This window comes from Medicago sativa, chromosome 4, assembly GCF_051527215.1.
Source record: "Medicago sativa cultivar Bolivia chromosome 4, Bolivia_mono, whole genome shotgun sequence".
Lineage (NCBI taxonomy): Eukaryota > Viridiplantae > Streptophyta > Magnoliopsida > Fabales > Fabaceae > Medicago > Medicago sativa.
Window position 1 is genome coordinate 82,642,155 of NC_140752.1, and position 13,935 is coordinate 82,656,089.

Here is a 13,935-nt window from a genome sequence, read left to right on the forward strand (position 1 = left end):
CACAAATACAATAATATCTTATTCCGGTTTTCAACAGAATGTTAGAGAATATGATTTTAATTTTTAATTAATATATACCTTCTACTAACCTTATGACTCTCTTATATAGAAAATGTAACACAACAAACAACTAACTGCCAAACTACCTAACTGTCATCCGTTAGTAAAGTTGGTTAGAATGCAATCTGTTAGTTACACAGGTCATTATCTCCTGTTTCACTCTTATCATTCTATGCCACTTTCTTATTTACTTCAATTTTTTTATGTCAAACTCTAGCATCAAGATTCTTAATCACAGATTGGTTAACCAATACGTGTCCGGCAATGACAACAAAGACTCAGACACTCTTTTTTGACTGATTCTATGACTGCACGACATTCCTTATGCACTAAAAGGAACCAAAATGAAAAGAAACCAACAAGGATTGCAGAATTTAAAAACCAAACTACATATATGATGTTAAGGTAAAGAAAATTAAGAAGTAAAGGTACCTTTTTCTGCAAATAATCAAACCTCATATGAAAATTGTCTCCTTGAGTTGGTGAAAAGAAACCTAGAAGGATGCTTTTTTTTGCCACATGAAACACAATAGTGTGAGAAATAAAGTATTCAGCAAAAAAAAAAAAAGTAGTTTACATAGTCAAGAAACATTGCAGTTTATCATGATGGCCTAAGATTTTTAACAAAATGATACCGCACACAAATGGACACTTCCTTAATAGAAGCGAGAAAGTTCACACCACTAAATGATATAGCAAATCTATAATTGTTGTAGACATCATTGACCACAGGAAACTAGTTTGTTCAAAAAACTCCACTAGAAGCAATTGCATAACTGTTAACTCACCAAAAGACTGGATAGGCATCCAAATAATGTTGACCAAAAACATTAGAGGACAATTCAAACAGCATCATCATTTGTATAGTTGACAGCATGGTCCCAATAATGAGGAACCCCAGCATCCACAAAAACTTTACGAGCAGCTGCTTCGGTGATGCAGTCATGAACACTGAACCTATTGAAGCTCGATTTGGCAACACTTCCTTGCCACACCAGAACACATTTATTGGCATCGTCTGAATCTTCATTATCTTCTTTCTCTTTTGAAACATCACTCCAATTGATGCGTCTAAGCATAAGTTTCCCATACCTCTTAATTGACTTGCTTCCACCTTCAACCACGACAACACTAATACCATCACAAATCACCACACATCCAGTCAAACGATTTTGTTGAGCATTAACATCAACTCTAGAGCGGGCCTTGGGATGAGAGAGGTCATTTACCCTGTAAAGTGAGACAAGTGTGTCCAATGTATTTGGGTCATCAAAGCGTTTCCTATCCTTCTTCTCACGCAGCTCAGCAGGAGTAAGCTTGCGTGCAATATTCCTATCTATGTGAGCCTGCTCACGCTCAGCAGCTGCATTACGTACTTCCTTTTCAAGCCGGGTGGGATCTTGAGTTGCTTCAGTCCCTAGTACCTTATGTAAATTACTCATCTTGACCTTTGGTTTTGACGGTTCTATGACACCCTTTCGAATCATCTCCTGTCGCTTTTTCTCCTTAGCTATACGCCTTTGGGTCCTTAGTTTCTTCTGCTCCCGTTTAGTTGGCTTGATAGGTTGAGGTGGTGGAGGGGCGGGCTCAGCAGGCGGTTCAATAGGCCGAGGAATTTCCACATGAAAGTTGAATTCTTCCATTTTCATATTGCCTTCATCTATAGTACCGTTGGCGGCAATGTCACCATAATTTCCAGAATGCAGAAGTGCCACGTCCCACCACTCAATATCCGGAATCGGGTCCTTCAGTTTTGCTTTCATTACAACTCTCTCTGTAATTTCTATTAAGTTCGGATTGATATCAGGAGAAGCCTTTGCCTTTGCTAGCTGTGCTTGTTTGGCCTTCTGCTCTTTTGCTTGAGCTTCTCCAAATTTACTCTTCAATTTTATTGATTCAGCGTCTCTTGACCATTTTCCTTCCTCCACAAACAGAAAATTCATCCTCTTAGGCCGCAGGAGCTTTGTTTTGTCGATACCCATTCTCTCATCAAAATGAGGATTAGATTCAGGATCGACATCCAATACAGGTTTTAGTATTTCAAATGCATCTCTCTTGTGTTTATTAATGTTGACCTTTAATGTGCTAAGGTTGCTTGGCTTAGTTACATTAACAACATTTCCATGTTCATCTATTTCACGTCCCTGGGCGTCAAGACGAAGAACAGGAGCCTTGGTTGGTTTCTGAGGGACAGTAACGTCGGGTGTAGCACCCAACTGTGTGCTTTCTTCTGAATTTGAGTTATTCAACTGAGGAATTTTCTTCAGCTTCTCTGACAACAATTTCTGCATTTGTAAAGCCTTCTTAGCCTTTGCTAAGGCATCACTACTAGAGAGGCTTCCAAGTTTATCACCAAATCTCCTACGTTCCTTCTTTGCTTCAGAAACCCTAACCCTAATTCTCTTATCATCCAATTCCCGATCCTCGCTATATTCTCTATCTTTCCTCTTATGCGAGGAGTATCGAGAATCCTCCATCTCTTCATCGCACTTCGATTTAGACCTACCTTTGCTACCCTCTCTTTCGTCTCCATCGTATCCCATATCCCTGTCTCTGCTTCCTTCTCGGTCTTCTCTTCTCTGTGATTCCGGTGATGGTTGCGGTCGAGGTCACGTTCGGAGTGTCGATCTCTGTTTCGCCTATCGGATTTGTCTCTAATGTTTGCAAAGCCAAATACAATGTTTATCTATTTATATTATTAGAATAAGGTTATAAAAAATAACAATATCTTTCAAAATTATTTAGATTTGTTTCATAATTATTTCAAATTTAATCTATTATCTGAAACTTAATAACTACGAAATTAAAAATACAATCTTATATCTTTATAATTTTTGACACGGTCATCAATTTTTTTTTTTTTTTGTTTTTGTTTCAATCTTCTCCTATTTTTTCTCTCCTTGAAACAAATTGAAACAAACTCACTCAATTAAAACTAACAAAAACTAACTACCTTAATCTTTTTTTGAAAGAACAAACTAACTTAATTTTAATTCTAATCAAAACAAATTTTCCTATAATTTCACTTCTAACTATCTAGAGTCAAAAAGAATCTATATATTCACTAATTTTGAAAGTTAATGAACAGGAAAAACACAATATTTCCCATCTTAATCATTTGACATATCGATATATTTTTATCTTTTTGTATCTTTTGTAACAAAAAATATATTTGGAGGAGAGAGAAAATAATTGTAAAATGATTGAGTTGGTTTTATAACAAAAAATTCCCTTTTCTTTTTTTGGTGTTGGCCGGGATTCGAACCTCGGACCTTGCTTATATTATCAACTGAGTTTAGCTCACAAGGACAAAAATTCCCTTTTCTAAACAAACTAAATTATTTTAAGAAAGTAATTTTAATACAATAAAACAAATAGAAATTAGATTTTGATTTTTTTTTATAAAAACTCTAACAAATATTCTTTAAATTATTGAATGTTAAAATCATTTTTATTTTAATCTGTAAGTTCTATGAAGCCGTTTGTTATAACTTAAAAAACCATTTAGAGAGCATTGTATATGTTTGTTATAGTTTTTTTTAAAAACCAGGATCGAGGGGAGAGAAAATAAGTATCAAGAGATGAAGGTAATTTTGTAACAAACATTCAATTTATATAGTTGTATCAAACAAATTAAATTATTTTTTTAGGGATAATTAAATTCTTATTTTAAGAAGTGATTGTTATTACAATAACAAACACAAAGTTGATTATGTTTTTTCATAAAATATCTAAAAAATTAATCTTTAAATTATTGAATGTCAAAATCATTTTTTAAATTTAGAACGCTCTAAAGTGACTTAGGGTCCAAGTTGTTTAGGGCTTAAGTCATCGAATTACAAACACACGAGAGGCTATACATACCCCGAGAGCATTCTAAATGCATGACATAAATTTGACAATATGTACTATCCACATGTATGAAGTGGATAAAATAGTCACAAGGAAGGGGGGTTTGAATTGTGACCCTTTAAAAATTAACCTGCAACTTAAAATTAATTCTCAAGTGGTTTACTTGGAATAGTCAAGTTAACCTTCTGACTTCAGAACGTTCTGAAGTTCATAAACAAAAACTGTTTAATAAAGTAAATGTGCAAGTGTGTGTTGTGTATACTGTAATTAAAGAGTATAGAGAAGAAGGAAAGAACACACAGAGAATTATAGTGGTTCACCCAATGTGGGCTAGTCCACTCCTCACAATCTTGTGAGAGTTTCCACTATGATGTTTGAGATAACCTCTCAAATCCTGCATCTTACAACTGTTGTTCACCTTAACAATTACATCAACTGTATTCTCTAAGCCTCAACAGGCTTGCACCTTCTTGCTAAGTTAACCACTTAGACTTTTACAACCTTTGCTTAAACTAACACTTTAGTACCCCTAAAGCTAGATGAGACTTTTCTCTTCTTCTTGCTAAGTTACCCACTTAGACTTTTGCACCTTTTGCTCAAACTAACACTTTAGTACCCCTAAAGCTAGATGAGACTTTCTTTTCTTCTTGCTAAGTTACCCACTTAGACTTTTACACCTTTTGCTCAAACTAACACTTTAGTACCCCTAAAGCTAGATGAGACTTTACAAGATGTTTGGAGTTTGAATGTTTGAGAAACAAACAGAAGTGGAAGAAGAAGAAGAAGTTATCTTAGAGATAACAAAGAGTATTGATGTGAACTAAGTAAACGAAAGCCCTAGTGATTGATCAATTTCAATTGCAAGAGCTTCAAACAAAATCAAGTTGTTTTCTTGTATGCTTTTTCCAATGGTGCAAGTAATGATGAGCCTTTGATCTCTATTTATAGAGTCTTTGGGCTCATATAGCCGTTGTAGGGTGTCCAATGGTGTTATGCCATGTGTCCTGGGCCCCACAAGCTTTTACTTGAAATTCTGGGTGAACATTCTGATCATATGATGAACATCAGAATGTTGTTGTGTTCTTCATGGAAACCCAGAATATTGTTGTGTTCTTGATGATCTTCATCTGGGTTCATCATGTATGAATGAACACATGAGTTTCTGGGCAGATCATGTGTGTTTCATTTGATTTTCTGGGCAATATCCATGAGTTGTGACTTTTGCACAAACATCAGAAAGTTGCTGGATAAAGTTGTGGCCAGATCTGCCTTAGATTATGTGCAGGAGAGATAAAGTGGATTCTGCAATCTTCAGGCCCATGCTTTAAGAGATTTTTCTGATACTGAACAGTACCTGCTCCCTTATGTGTCTAATTCTAATTGAATCTGACATGAGCTTGCTTTTGCTTTTGCTTTTCACCTACTGTACTGTTCACAGTTAAAGCATGTGCAGAGCAGAACATTCTGACCATCAGAATGTTCCATCTGTTTCACTTAGGATGATTTGTAAGACTACCATTTGATGTAATCAAATCCTAATAGTGAAACAACACTGAAGAGCAGTGATTAAAACATCTAGGATGATATTCCCTTTTGGAATAATCCTAACATTTCAATGTTCATAGTCTTATACGAACATTGAATATCCTTTTTGACATTAACCTTGTAAATGCCTTCATTGCTTGATTGATCCATGTCAATGTACTTTACTGGACATTTATTCATGTCACGTGTACCTTGTATGTTCTTGATAATGTTCTTGAGATTCTGGGCTTGTATAAGAACAACCTTCTGATCTCTGCCTGAACATTCTGATCTTCGAGCAACATTCTGATCTAACTTTCTGACCTCAGTGTTAGATCATGAATTCAAATGTTCTTTGATTTCTTGATTCTTGGTATGATTTAAACCTTGTTCCTGTCTTAGTAAAACACTCAAGAACGCACAAATACCAAGAAATATTAAAGTCCATTAATCTTTTAATCACCATAGATGTCTTTAATGATTTCTTGATCCAAAGTCAAAATCATTGTCTGCATAAGATATGTTCATGTCACATCTGTTCTTGCATGTTCTTGGTGTGGACATTGATTTATGGGTATGCTCTAATGAACCTTCTGAGCAACCTTCTGAACAACCTTCTGAACTCCTTCTGAGTTCATATATAAGAACTTCAGAATGTTTCTTCTGGGCTCCTTCCTTTTTTATGGTTGTACTTTGTGCTGAACATTCTGATGTTCTTCAACACTTTGAACCTTATGAAGGTTGTTTATTTATTTCCTTCAAGAACTTCTTGAAGCATATAAATGAGAGATCATTTGTTTTGACAAACAAGATGATTCTTTATTTGAAGTCCAAAGGAATATTTCTTTGCATCTAGTTCATCATTGCATGCAACTGATGACTTTAAATATTCTTATTTATCCATGAAGTAATCATTATTTCTGGATATATTAAGGGTTAATGTTCATGATTATTATGAACTCCATTCACATGAACATTCTGATCTCTGTTCATATGAACATTCTGAACTCTGAACTTCTTATCTTCAGAAGCTTTGGAAGTGTGATACTTTGAGGAGGTTCTGAGAATCTTCCTAACTTGTATGCATATTTCCTTTTATCTTCTTTACCCATGGTGGATCTTCAAATCATATAACATAAAACTCAATGTGAGTTTTGTCACATAACTTCAAGCACATTCTTGTGTAGCTTGTGATGTAAGTTCTTCCAGCATGATTCAAGTTCTTCCATCATGATTCTTGAGCTATGAATCTTCATGGAGATATGATCTTGTTGTTTCAACTGATGATATACTCATTCTTTCATTGTTGAGTAGATATGATGCACTTATCAATATGGGTGGCTTCTAGCTTATCCACTCATGTGATTCCTGTTCTTTTAACAAAAACTCAAGTGCAACTATCAGTAGATCACCATTCATAAAACTTATTATTTATTCCACGAGGTTTGTTATCATTAAAACATTCATCAAAAAGATTTTTGCTTCAACAATGTACATGTCTTATTTTGACAGTATGTACTGTTCACATTTTTTAACTAATATATAAATACAAATATTATCATATAATATATTCAATTTGACTCAATGAATAACTTTAAAATATGAAATTTTATAATTTTTTATTATAAATAATTAAAAATATTAATCATCAAAGTTGTGTTTTGACACGTGTGAAAGTGGTTGTATCTTCTAAACAATAGTGGGAGTAATTATAATATACTAATTATAATTTGATATAAGAATCTTGCACGATACACATATTTATTGTTTATAAATTCATATAAAAATAAAAAAATGCTAAAAAAATTATAAATATTTTTCAATGATATATAAAAATCACGGGGCTTATTAACGTCCCCCGTTATCATTATTGTGATTTTATTATTTATAATATTTTCACATATTTTTTGTCTACCACTTTATAATATTTAATAACAACTATTTCAATATTTTTTATTATTATCTTCATCTTTATCATTAATTTTATTTCTTATTTCTCAATGTAAATAATATTGTAAATGTGTTTTGACACATAAATCGCGATTTAAGGATCAGCCCGTGCGGAGCACGGGCCCCGTGCTTAGCACGGGTCTGTTGCTAGTTTCATCTAAAAAAATGCATCGCACCAATTTCATTCCTATCCTCTTCCCTTTTTTTATGTATATTTTGTACACTTATTTGATACTAAAAAAATGCATCGCACAATTTCATGCCTATCCATTTGCCTTTTTTTATCAATATTTTGTACACTTATTTGATACTAAAAAAATGCATCGCACAATTTCATGCCTTTTTTTTTACAATATGTTGTACTCTTATTTAATACTAAAAAAATTCATCGCACCAATTTCATTCTTTTTTTTGTTGACAATATTTTGTACACTTATTTAATACTAAAAAATGCATCGCACCAATTTCATTCCTATCCTGTTGCCTTTTTTTTGACAATATTTTGTACACTTATTTAAAACGTTTACAAACAGAATACCCTAATTTCCATGTAAACTCGGCTACCCTAATTTTCATGTAAACTTGACTATATATACCAAGCCCTAAACCGTGTTTCTCTCCAAAAAAAAACCCTAAACCTTATTTATTAATTTTATTAGGTCTGCAGCAACTTAACCTAATAATCTATTCTATATATAAAAGTTGTCCCAAGCCAATATTGAAGCCCTAATTTTAACCTAAACCTAGGGATTAAATTTCCTGTTTTAACCCTGACCTAAAGCTTAATTACTAAACCTAATTTAAACCTAAACCTAATAATTTTTCCCCTCTTTCTCTCACGCGTTTCTTCTCTCTCTCTCTGCGATCCACACTCTCATCTGAGGACGCTCTCCGCTCTCATTCTGCGATCCGCACTCTCATCTGAGTTTCACATCCCTTTCACTCCACTTTTTTGATCCAGTTTAGAAGGCATCTCTCTCTCTCACTCACTCGACTGCTCCGACACCATATTCATCGTCGATGCAACCGATCCTCTCCCTTCACTACCGATGAATCCACTGCCACCGACAATCAATGGTTTATATTCCAACTCAAAGTTTGTTCCCCTCTCTCTCCATCTCTCATCTTCATTTTCGTTTGTTTTTGCAATCAAATTATTGCTTAGGTTTTAACCTAATGTTTTTTTAATTAAAATTCTTCATCTGATCTGGTTATTGAATTTCAGAAGTATTTATGCAATGAATCAATATTTTAATTAGTTATTTCAATTTTGTAAATGCACTGTTGCTGATTTCTTCAGCCCACAAGGTGTATGTAAAAGTGTCTGAATGATTGTGTATGAACTATAATATTTGTTGTGTATTTTGTTTTCTTATTTTGCAGTTTTTTTTAGATGATCATATCATAGGTTTTTATCTTTTTTTTCCGTTTTTTTCATTTTACAACTAATTGTTTTATGCTAAGTTGATATTACTCTACACTGATATGGATGATTTTATATGTGCCTCTATATCGACTTTAATGGTGTTTTTTCATTTTACAAGTATTTAGTTTACAGTTGGTTGATGTGTAGTTAGTTTTATAGCCGCAGATGCCAATTTGAAAAAGATTATTGCAATTTGTTTCCACCATCTCACCTTATTTTATTTTTTTCAGCACATCATGGAAGAAGAACAAGAGCACAATAGTAAAAAGAATTCTCTGGCGGCCGAAAATGGTATCACCGATGGTGCCCGATGAACTAAGAGCAGTTGTCCTTCAGAATTTTGACATTCATGGTGAGGCCCAATGAAAATTGTACTTACTTTTTTGTAGTTCGTCCTCATCTATTTTTATCGTATTTCTTATTTTACAGGTAGGTGTTTATTAAGGTTCTCTCTTTGTAAACTTCAGATATGACACATGGAGTGATTCCCAAAAGCTTAAAAGTTGTTGAAAAGGTAATATATTTGATATTCTGCCACTGTGTATGTGAGTAGATTGAACTCTGGTTTTGTTTGTGCTCTAATTTCCCTAATTACTTCATTTTTGCTTGCAGATTTGACTATTCATGTTGGATTTGGAATGTGATTGGTTTATCCTTTGATAACTTGGAACTATTTTAAGGTTGATTTCAAACATTTGATAGGTATTTTTCTAACCAAAGGTATTTTTCCTTTTCTGAACATTATATAGTTGAGCTACTGCTTATTTTTCAGGAATCTTTTTTTATACTCCTTAAAACTGTACAAAAAAAAAACAAGTTGTATAATTCCTCGACTTCGCCTATTTTTTCGGTGAAAGATTCCTCAATTTTGTGAAAGATTCCTCAACCCCTTTCGAGTAATAATTCTTGATCCATTTCCCTTTCTTTTGATTATTGATTTTTATCATCAATGTTAGACTTTTGATTATTATATTAGGTAACTTGGTCTAAACTCTAAATGACAACTTATATAGCATTTATGTTTGTTACTCTGTGTTTTTGATTTAATATTTTTGTCTTAGAAATCATGTAGATGATGAAATAGAGACATAAGCATAAACCAAAATTTAATGTTTATTATATAGCATCTATGTGTTGTTACTTCTTTTGAATGTCGTATTTGCCGAATTTTGTGAGAAATTTGCTATGGGCAGTGTTAGTAATGTTTTGACAGGCCACAATTTTATGAGGGAATTATACTTTCTTTAGGAAAAACTTCATAATATAACTTATCAATGATTTTAGGCTTATATGTTCTTTACATGTTTTGCCATTGTGTCAGAGCATATGTAATTTCCTACAATTTCTAATAATTGAAATTTCCTGCTATTGAATACAATGATTTCATCATTTTAGTGACAATGGAAATTGAAAAGTTGTAACCGACTATAATTTAATGCCAAATTATCATACATACCTTCTGTTTTGAAACAAATGATCAAGCCTTTCTCTCACGATCATTATGTCGAGTTTGGAAAACTTTGTTATGTTTGCAAAAGCCCAAGATTCTCTTGATGCCCTTATCAACTTGAAAGGTTGTTTATTGTAAGATTCTGTTTTGTTTCCATATTCCTATCAAAGCTGCAGCAGTTTTCATACTTCTGTTATTATAGACTACTTTTTTGCGTAAACTTACTTTTCTATCCCGTTGTTACAACATTACCAGTTCAGATGTGTGCAAGACCGTACAAAATGATTTGATGAAACTGACACATTCCACTGGAATTGGACATAGGCATTGCAAGTATATTTTAAGCATCAAATCTGATCTTTGTGTTGACAAACTTAAAAAAGTTTGGCATTTTTCTGTTATAACTTGAGATCATATGAGTAATTGATGATACACAATACTGTAAGCATGAAAAAAAGAGCTTGATACGAATTGTGTTACTTTAAATCATAAATATGTTGTGCAGAATGCTAGATGCACGTTTTTGCTTTATTTTTCAGTTATAAATTTTGGCTTATTCTTCTGTTTGGCTAGATACACATTTTTGCGTAAACTTTTCTGCTTAAGTTTGCCCATTGTATAGCATTGCAAGATGCTCAAATGCACAATTTTACTTTCTTATTCACAACTATTGATTGCAATGTATCCGCATTGAACTTTGCCCAGTGTACATGTTATTTTCCTGATAGTGTTGCGGATTGGTCTTCAAGGCAATAGTTAAATTTGTATTTGGATTTTTTTGAAAATACAAATGATAGAAAGGAAATATAAATTTGTTAACCATTATAGCTCATAATCATTTATGCAGGGGAGGAAAAATATATTACCATAATTTAATCGCTTTAAGGACTCCATTGCAACTTTGAACATGTAGTTCTAAGAGATGCATGCACGTTAAGAAGGTATATTCACATTGTTGCTATTGGAATCCTTCTTTATCATTGGTATGTTTCTAATGAAAACAAAAATGGATCTCTTGATTATTATTTGTTTCATTGCTTGGAAGTTTAGTGCTGCTACTATAGTCTTCTTGCTTGGCATTGCACAAAGTCATTCAACTTCACTCAATCCTTGGCATTGTTTACTTTTTGTTCAGTTTCTGATTTTTGAATTATCTATTTGGAGATTTCGATCTGTGTAATATGGTAAAAAACACAGTACTTGAATATGCAGGTTTGGAATCACTGCAACAAGGGTTGAGAGTTTCTAATCTACTATGACATTAATTGTGGTTTAGACTAACGAATAAAGGGAATAAAATAGGTAAGTTGTGTGCACTGTTCTTTTTACTTTAGCATTTAATTTTCAATATATGTTGGCTGACTGATATTGATACATATATATACTCATTTGATTATCATAAGAACATAGTGCACATATGACCAAAACAGAAACTCAGATCATTATTTATCCGCCTTTGGAGACCAATGATCTTTATTTTTTTCTATATTAGTTAGTTTTTCATCTTTTTGTTTTTATTGCTTGATCAAATTATTTTTTCTATATTACTCATCAAACACTTGAATTTTGAGTTCTGATTTTGTCTATGTTATGTTACTACGAGTGATTTGAGGCCTGTTAAAACTTGCAGTAGTACTGTTATGTTAAAGTTTTTGAATGCTTCCTTTGCAGTTTTCCGCCATAGACGCAGTTTGGATATGGCCATTCGAGAAATCTCATCTTCAAATCCAGATTTGTGTAAGCTTTTAAGCTTCAAGTACTTCTCCTTTAAATGTTTAATGGAATGCCTCATTGGATTTAACTTTCAACACTCATATTCTTTTTGGGTTGTGTGTTCTATTAGATTTAGGAGTTTAAATCGGTATTATATATATTTTTTGGTTACTTCATATACTTATTGATGTTTATTAGGTGACTGAAATTTGTTGGATGTAATTCCGTGTCCTAAATCTAATCATACTCAAGTGTTAAATGAGATATGAAGTTATATTTATGTATTTTTTAAAGAACTTCTTTGTTAATTCTTTTACATAAGCTATCAATGGTGTTTTTACTAATATTTCTATTTTTGGTTTCAAACTTTGAACAAGCTATGACTCTAAGATTCTTTTGGGGTTTATTTGTAGAAAGGAAGATTAATGGGAAGTTGATTTTTTATGTTTGAGATGCTTAAAGGTTATTGAGGTATGAGTTTTTTTTTTATGCTTGAAAGATATTGGTTCTTCCAATTGAATCTGCTCACCAATCAGTGAAATTTGATCCTTAATGTTCTTTGTGCAGGAGGATGTAACTTTTTTAATGTGGTCTATATGGCAAATACAATGCATGTGACCTACATTTTAGAATGCCCTAATAAAAGCCATATAAATACATAATATTGAACAAGTCAATTTTGAATCCCATAAGCAAGTATGTCTTCTCTAACATACCATGTTTTGTGCCTATAAATTTGGTTTCTATGAAATTGAAAAAAAAAATAGTTCATTTTGTTTTTTGAATGGGCTTTTCTTTTTAAGCATATTAACGTGTTTTTTCTATCATTTACAATTTTCTTGATCCATTTTGCCTTAGAAGAAATTGATTTTACTCCTCTACATCTCCATCATGTTATATTATGGAAAACTCTATCCCCTACAAATGAACTATTTCGAATACTGCAAAGTCCGTAGGAAACGATTTTTTATCTGTAGCATTCATCATGTGAATAATTGATCCCCTAAAAAAACATGTGAATAGTTGATAGTTACTTTTTGTAGTTTTGCTAGCATAATATACTGATAGTGATGAAAGATACTAAAAACAAGTCTTCTTCTCATAGACTATAATAGCATCACTTATTTGCTTGGTTGAGTATAACATTTGGCCTTTGCATCAAATGTGGTCTACAGGGAAGTTTTCCGTAATGTGTAGGACTTTTTTGTGTGCTATTCATTTTCTTACTTATTAAAACTATTTGCATGTCAACGAACTTCAGTTTCCCTTTTAAAATTATATGTTATGTTAGAGTAACAGGAATTACGTACTAGAATTATGGAACAATATCAAAGTCTATAGTAATTGACATTATGGATTGATTTACGACAATTTTTACATTCAAGCGAACTACATTGTTTTATTTTTACAGTGAATATTAGCTTCTTAAAATGACCCGTGCGGTAGCACGGGTCGATGATCTAGTTTTCCTCTAAAATGCTGCATTAAGTTAGCAGCAATTTAACCTAACAAATTCCATCTAAAATGCAGCGCACCAATTTAACCTAAAAAATTCCCTCTAAAATGCAGTAATCCCTAATATTTCTCTTCACTGACGAGTTTTTCATTCCTATCATGTTGTGTCATCGTTTGTATATATCTATTATTTCTGTAGACTTTTTTTCTGACAAGTTGTTGTACGCTTATTTAATACGTTTACAAATAAAATACCCTAATTTCCATGCAAACTCGGCTACCCTAATTTCCATGCAAACTCGGCTATATATAGCAAACCCTAAACCGTGTTTTCTTGGTTAAAAGATTTCAAACAATAATAATATGGTATGTCTGTTAATGATTTTTATTTGTATATTTAAATCATTCTAAATCAAATATGCTTATATATGTGTCTGTGCAAACAACCTTATTTAATATGTCTAACCCGGGCAACGCCGGGTCTCTAACCTAGTTTTTTATTATA

General features: G+C 32.6%; 1 long non-coding RNA gene and 1 pseudogene across 4 annotated transcripts; one reads left to right on the forward strand and one right to left on the reverse strand.

Annotated features, from left to right (window-relative positions):
• Window positions 1-492: 492 nt before the first annotated feature.
• LOC146932734 (protein RDM16 pseudogene) lies at window positions 493-6,074 on the reverse strand (annotated as a pseudogene). Its single transcript, XR_015008022.1, has 3 exons — window positions 6,027-6,074; window positions 849-2,746; window positions 493-565 (listed from the first exon to the last, which is right to left on the reverse strand). The product of XR_015008022.1 is annotated as a protein RDM16 pseudogene (transcript).
• Window positions 6,075-9,034: 2,960 nt separating this feature from the next.
• LOC146932735 (uncharacterized) lies at window positions 9,035-12,760 on the forward strand. 3 transcript variants are annotated; one of them, XR_015008402.1, is made up of 8 exons: window positions 9,035-9,164; window positions 9,242-9,326; window positions 9,425-9,514; window positions 11,110-11,203; window positions 11,475-11,564; window positions 11,934-11,999; window positions 12,389-12,446; window positions 12,543-12,760. It is a non-coding gene; the product is annotated as an uncharacterized LOC146932735 (long non-coding RNA). The 3 variants fall into 3 exon arrangements; XR_015008401.1 differs by having other exon boundaries at window positions 11,110-11,564; XR_015008403.1 differs by having other exon boundaries at window positions 9,047-9,164; window positions 9,280-9,326; window positions 11,110-11,564.
• The last annotated feature ends 1,175 nt before the right edge of the window (window positions 12,761-13,935 follow it).